This window comes from Bos mutus, chromosome 3 (genome assembly GCF_027580195.1).
Source record: "Bos mutus isolate GX-2022 chromosome 3, NWIPB_WYAK_1.1, whole genome shotgun sequence".
NCBI classification, from domain to species: domain Eukaryota; kingdom Metazoa; phylum Chordata; class Mammalia; order Artiodactyla; family Bovidae; genus Bos; species Bos mutus.
This window is the reverse complement of record NC_091619.1, coordinates 74022631-74029818: the sequence shown is the minus strand read 5'-3', so window position 1 is coordinate 74029818 and position 7188 is coordinate 74022631. Positions and strand designations below refer to the sequence as shown.

Sequence of the window (7188 nt, the reverse complement as noted above, 5' to 3'; positions counted from 1 at the left end):
TCCTTCTACTTAACTCATTTCTTTCTTATTTTTGTAATATTTTAAATCTTTCTGCTAACTTTATTTCTGCAGGAATGAAACTTAATTCTGTTGCTATAATTTTTCCTTATCATCCCCCCTACATATCTTTTATGAACACTCGATTGTGTTTGTAATAGCTTAACTGACTTCTTAGACTTGTCTTCTCCTTTTTCTAGCACATGTTACATGAGCACTTTTACCTGGAACCAAAGACTTTCTTTCATTTCACCTTCTCTTTTCCTTCTGTCCACATGTTTGATTTTCTATACATTTCTCTTGATTTTGTCTTCTGTTTTATCCTATAGCAAGATATATGAAATCATTGAATTCTTGGCATAACCAAAGCAACCAGTGAAAAATAAATCTTGTCAGTGTTTGCTTTAATTTTACCCACTGGGCAATATTTTGTCCAGGCCTGAACTCCACCTACTGTCTTTCTTATCTCTCCTTTAATCTGCTTTCTTTTAGCAGTGTCTGCCTTCAGAATCATAATTTCAGTGTTTAAGGGCATAGTTTCTCAGGACATAGTGTCCACATACCGCTCACAATGGGTGTCACCTTAAAGTTCACTAGCAATTCTTAAAGTCTGTGTTCTTAGAACACTTTTTGGTCTTTTCATCTGAAACCTATATAATTTGTAATATTGTAGCTTAGTTGTTGAGGGGAGGGGCAGTATTTTTATCCACTTACTGTGAAATCTCCAGCTGCTGCTTTAAATGGGTATTTCTTATTAGCTTCTTGGAACCTGATTCTTTCTGGGAAGCCTGTCTGCTAGCTATGAACTTGCCATTTTTCTTTTGTTGGTTACTCTGGGCCCTATTGCTCCTGGTCTTCCCTGGTGGCTCAGATGGTAAAGCGTCTGCCTGCAATGCAGGAGACCTGGGTTCAATCCCTGGGTAGGGAAGATCCCCTGGAGAAAGGAATAGCAACCCACTCCAGTACTCTTGCCTGGAGAATTCCATGGACAGAGGAGCCTGGTAGGCTACAGTCCATTGGGTTGCAAAGAGTCGAACACAACTGAGCTACTTCTCTTTCTTTTTCTCTGGGCCCTATTAGGACTTCCCTGATAGCTCAGTTGGTAAAGAATCTGCCTGCAATGCAGGAGACCCCAGTTCAACTCCTGGGTTGGGAAGATACGCTGGAGAAGAGATAGGCTACCCACTCCAGCATTTGTGGGCTTCCCCTGTGGCTCAGCTGGTAAAGAATCCACCTGCAATGTGGGAGACCTGGGTTCAACCCCTGGGTTGCGAAGATCCCCTGGAAGAGAAAGGCTACCCACTTCAGTATTCTTGCCTGGAGAATTCCATGGACTGTATAGTCCATGGGATTGCAAAGAGTTGGACATGAATGAGTGACTGTCACTTCACTGGGCCCTATTTCCCTTTCCTGTTAATGAAAACATCTCCCTCTTTTCTTTGTTGTTGTTCAGTAGCTCAGTCCTGTCTGACTCTGCGACTCCATGGACTACAGCCCGCCAGGCTTCTCTGTCCTTCACTATCTCCCGGAGTTTGATCAAAATGATGTCCATTGAGTTGATGATGCCAGATCTGGGTGACTGACGTTTTCCTCTTCACTTATTAGTTTCCCTTAATCTTTAAGATGTCATCTTCATTTTTATCTATGAATAATCTATTATCCAAGATCTTTATACTTTCTATTTAAGAAATGTAATTCTGGGGGAAGGCGCCAAGATGGCAGAGGAGTAGGATGGGGAAAACACTTTCTCCCCCACAAATTCATCAAAAGAGCATTTAAACGTCGAGTAAATTCCACAAAACAACTTCTGAATGCCGGCAGAGGACACCAGGCACCCAGAAAAGCAACCCAACTCCTCGAAAGGAGGTAGGAAAAAATATTAAAGACAATAAAAGAGACAAAAGAGGGAGGGACGGAGTTCCATCCTGGGAAGGGAGTCTTAAAAAGAGAGAAGTTTCCAAACACCAGGAAACCTTCTCACTGCCGAATCCGTGCCGAGCTTTGGAAGCACAGAGGACAACATAACAGGGAGAAAAAATAAATAAACAATTAAAACTCGCAGATTGCGAGCCCTACGATAACTCCTCCAGCAGAGAAGCAGCGCAGACGCCTGCATCCGCCATTAGCAAGCGGGGGCTGGGTAGGGAGGCGCGGGGCGGGCTGCATCGCTCAGAGTAAGAATCTGGCCTGAATACCCTGAGCACTATCTGAGCGAAATAATTTGGGCTAGCAAACCAGACTGTGGGATATCTACCATGCGAAAAGCCAGCCCTAACCTAAGACACCGCCAGCCCGCGCACGGAACAAAGGACTAAACAGAGGTAGCCGGCTGCAAACCTTCCCCCTCCGGTGACAGGCAGCCAGAGCCGGAAGGGGGCAATCGCAGCCCCAGAGAGACATTATCTATAAAACTGGCTTCTTTGCTAACTAAAACTTATTGGGGGTCTGGACGGTCAACATCTGCCTGAGAAGGTGCGCCGGTTTTACACCCAGATAACCAAGTGGCGGGGAGGCGATAAGTCGCAGCATTGGCGCTCGCCAAACACCTCATCACCTGAGCTGCTCGGACCTGGGAAGAGCACAAAACGCAGCCCCAACTGAGTCTGCGCCTCTGAAGACTACCTGAGTGCCTGAACCTGAGCAGCTTGGACCTGGGAGGTGCATGCAACCCAGGACCAGCCTCGGATTGTTCCCGGCGGAACAACCTAGAGCCTGAGCAGTGTGGGCAGGGAGGCTACACGCGCCGTGAGCGGGGGCAGACCCAGTGTGGCTGAGGCACTGCGAGCGCATGCCAGTGTCATTTGTTTGCAGCATCCCTTCCTCCCTCCCCATAGCGCGACTGAACAAAGAGAAGAAATACAGCTCCACCCACCAGAACACCGACACAAGCTTCCCTAACCAGGAAACCTTGACAAGCCACCTCTACATACCCACACACAGCGAGGAAACGCCACAATAAAGAGAACTCCACAAACTGCCAGAATACAGAAAGGACTCCCAAACTCAGCAATTTAAACAAGATGAAGAGACAGAGGAATACCCAGCAGATAAAGGAACAGGATAAATGCCCACCAAACCAAACAAAAGAGGAAGAGATAGGGAATCTACCTGATAAAGAATTCCAAATAATGATAGTGAAATTGATCCAAAATCTTGAAATTAAAATGGAATCACAGATAAATAGCCTGGAGACAAGGATTGAGAAGATGCAAGAAAGGTTTAACAAGGACCTAGAAGAAATTAAAAAGAGTCAATATACAATGAATAATGCAATAAATGAAATTAAAAACACTCTGGAGGCAACAAATAGTAGAATAACAGAGGCAGAAGATAGGATTAGTGAATTAGAAGATAGAATGGTAGAAATAAATGAATCAGAGAGGATAAAAGAAAAACGAATTAAAAGAAATGAGGACAATCTCAGAGACCTCCAGGACAATATTAAACGCTACAACATTGAATCATAGGGTTCCAGAAGAAAAAGACAAAAAGAAAGACCATGAGAAAATACTTGAGGAGATAATAGTTGAAAACTTCCCTACAATGGGGAAGGAAATAATCAGCCAAGTCCAAGAAACCCAGAGAGTCCCAAACAGGATAAACCCAAGGAGAAACACCCCAAGACACATATTAATCAAATTAACAAAGATCAAACACAAAGAACAAATATTAAAAGCAGCAAGGGAAAAACAACAAATAACACACAAGGGAATTCCCATAAGGATAACAGCTGATCTTTCAATAGAAACTCTTCAAGCCAGGAGGGAATGGCAAGACATACTTAAAATGATGAAAGAAAATAACCTACAGCCCAGATTATTGTACCCAGCAAGGATCTCATTCAAGTATGAAGGAGAAATCAAAAGCTTTTCAGACAAGCAAAAGCTGAGAGAATTCTGCACCACCAAACCAGCTCTCCAACAAATACTAAAGGATATTCTCTAGTCAGGAAACACAAAAATGGTGTATAAACTCAAACCCAAAACAATAAAGTAAATGGCAACGGGATCATACTTATTAGTAATTACCTTAGACGTAAATGGGTTGAATGCCCCAACCAAAAGACAAAGACTGGCTGAATGGATACAAAAACTAGACCCCTACATATGTTGTTTACAAGAGACCCACCTCAAAACAGGGGACACATACAGACTGAACATACAGACTGAAAGTGAAGGACTGGAAAAAGATTTTCCATGCAAATTGGGACCAAAAGAAAGCAGGAGTCACAATACTCGTATCAGATAAATTAGACTTTAAAACAAAGGCTGTGAAAAGAGACAAAGAAGGTCACCACATAATGATCAAAGGATCAATCCAAGAAGAAGATATAACAATTATAAATATATATCCACCCAACATGGGAGCACCACAGTATGTAAGACAAATCCTAACAAGTATGAAAGGAGAAATTAACAATAACACAATAATAGTGGGAGACTTTAATACCCCACTCACACTTATGGATAGATCAACTAAACAGAAAATTAACAAGGAAAAAAAAAAACAAACAAAAACGTATCTATAAAGCTCACTAAAGCAAAGCACAGTAAAATGAGGTATGGCAATAAAAGGCATTAAATTTATCAAATTAAAAAAAAATAATTAAGTGCTGAAAAATTAAAAAAAAAAAAAAAGAATTACCATATGATCCAGCAATTCCACTTTTAGGTATCAGAACCCAAAGAAAAACAGGTTCTCAAACAGACATTTGTAGCTGTTCATAATGATATTATTCACAGTAACTAAAATATGGAAACACCTCAAATGCCTGTTGAGTTTTTGATAGGGATTGCAGTGAGTCTGTAGATTGCTTTGGGTAGTATAATGATGCCATAACAATACTGTCTCCCAGTCCATGAATAAATAAACACCATGTGGTCCATCTATTCACAAAATATTATTCAACCTTAAAAGGAATAGAATGCTGACACATGATGCAAAAAAAAATATATATATATATAATATCTGTACCACACTTTATTTGTTATTGTTTAGTTGCTAAAAAAAAAAAAGAAATGTAATTCTTCTTCCAGTTTATTAGTCTTCACTTTTTTTCTCCTTTATTTACTCATTTACTTTGCTTCCATTCTAATTAAAAGTCTGAAGAATATTTTCAAATATGCCAGTTGTGCTCTTATTTTCTAGGCAAATGTGATTCTTAGAAGCGAAGTTCTCTTAAACATTATTTGGCCCTTTGGATTTGCCATAATTTCTTGAATTTGTTTTTCCATAGTAACTGAATAAAGTATTTGCTTTCACATTAGGAACCTCATTCATTTTTCATTTTTGAACAAAAAATCTTTCACTCTTTTGGAAAGGTGCCGCTTTGGTTGTTTGAAATTAAGTTCACAATTTGCGTAATGAGCAAAACTCATTACAGCCACGTTGTCATCATGGGCTGCTGAGAGATTCTTGAATTTGGTAAAATTGCAGCTCTACTTACCAAGGCTTGGCCTTAAAGATTTAAAGTTAGAAACTCAAAAGGGTTTATACCAGGGAGGTCCCAGCTGCTTTTAGAGTTTTAGGCCCAGGTCTTATGGCCAGATGATCTGTTTTGAGATTCAAAGTAAATGAAGCCATTATTTTTTTCATAATTCTCCCTGAAAAGTAAGACTTTATGGGATAGGGTGGTGTGGAGATAAGAAGGAGGACTGTGTTTCTTTTTTTTTTTTTTTTTAAATCTCAAACCTAAAAAAAAAATTTACAAGAATATTATAAAGAACATGTACACACAGATATCCTTTCTAGTTTCACTCACTGTTAATATTTTTCCACATTTGTTTTTTCCTTTATTTCTCTCTCTGTCCCCCAAACCCCACCTCCACACACCTATGTGTACTTGTAACCCACACACACCTATATATACACCTATAACATATATCATTATTTGAGGAATCATATGAAAAAATGATAAAAATCATGACCTTTCAAAAAAAGTCATAAAATCTTTAGGATAGATAATGTATCTCTTTCTTATAGAACTCCAATGAAATCATCAAATTCAGGAAATTCAGCACCTGATACTGATATCCGATATATAGTTCAGAATCAAATTTTTGTAATTATACCAGTATTACCCTTTAAATAAATATTTTTATCAGTGCATGATGCATTCCAAGATCAAGCACTATATTGTTATCATATCTCTAATGTCCTTTAATCTGGCAATATGCTCAGCACTTATGACATTTTTGAAGAATATAATGCTCCTCAAATTTGGCTTGTCTGATATTTCCTCATGTATGTTTCTTTATCCTCATTTTGTGATTTCATTCTTACTCTGACTTTGCCTGTACCAAGCTAAGCAGTACCATGTAGTTTAAGTATCACTCCTATTGGCCAGTACACTGAAGTCCCTACGGCTGTCATGGGCTAAGATCTGCACCTGTGTCCTTCTCTCTGTGAAAACAACACTTATCTGAACAACTCACTAATGTTACAGTGACCAAGTTAAAATCCTATGTGTCTACTGAAACCTGAAGCTTAAAGCTACTTAATCAGGCTGTTTGAGTTTAAACCCATCTGCCTAACTATAAACAATCATCTGCTTAACACAGAATAGGCTGTCATGAACTGTTACCAAAAAATACCTAGATGGATTATGCTTACTCATGTGCCACAAAACCCAAAAATTACTTATCTAGGTTAAGAGCATCGATTTTTCTGTGTTACCTGTGTCTTCAACTTTAATTATTTCCTTATTTCCCAAGAATCCCAGTCCATTTACACACGGTGCCTGTCCCCAGTGGTATCTCAATATATGGTGGCTACAATGAATTGGATTGCACTAGATTACACTGATGTTTGGATGTTTGAATATTTGAACCTAAAGCAAGATATTCTTTTGCATAGTAAAAGCATAATTGTCTCCTAGTGTGGTAAAAAGTTACCTCCCTTTTTCAATTAGATTTATCCACCCACATAGACAAAGTCAAACTTTATATTTTAACAAGGGTTAACTGTAAATTCAGTTAAACAAAAAATTGAACATCTAAACAGAAACACTCCTTAAGTGATAGGCTGAGCCTCAAGGGCACTCATCAGACCCTGGATTTTGACATCCACAGAAAAGATGGAGCCAGGGAGTATAGATGTGTTGTTGTTGCTGTTGACAGAAAAAGACCCTGCAGTATCAGAAAAGAGAAATGGAAATAATGAACAAATCAACCCAGAGAACAGGTGCTGACA

The 7188-nt window shown here is 39.3% G+C and overlaps 1 non-coding gene across 1 annotated transcript; it reads left to right on the top strand.

Annotated features, from left to right (window-relative positions):
* Positions 1–853: 853 nt before the first annotated feature.
* On the top strand, positions 854–925 carry TRNAC-GCA (transfer RNA cysteine (anticodon GCA)). The gene has a single exon. It is a non-coding gene; the product is annotated as a tRNA-Cys (tRNA).
* Positions 926–7188: the final 6263 nt, after the last annotated feature.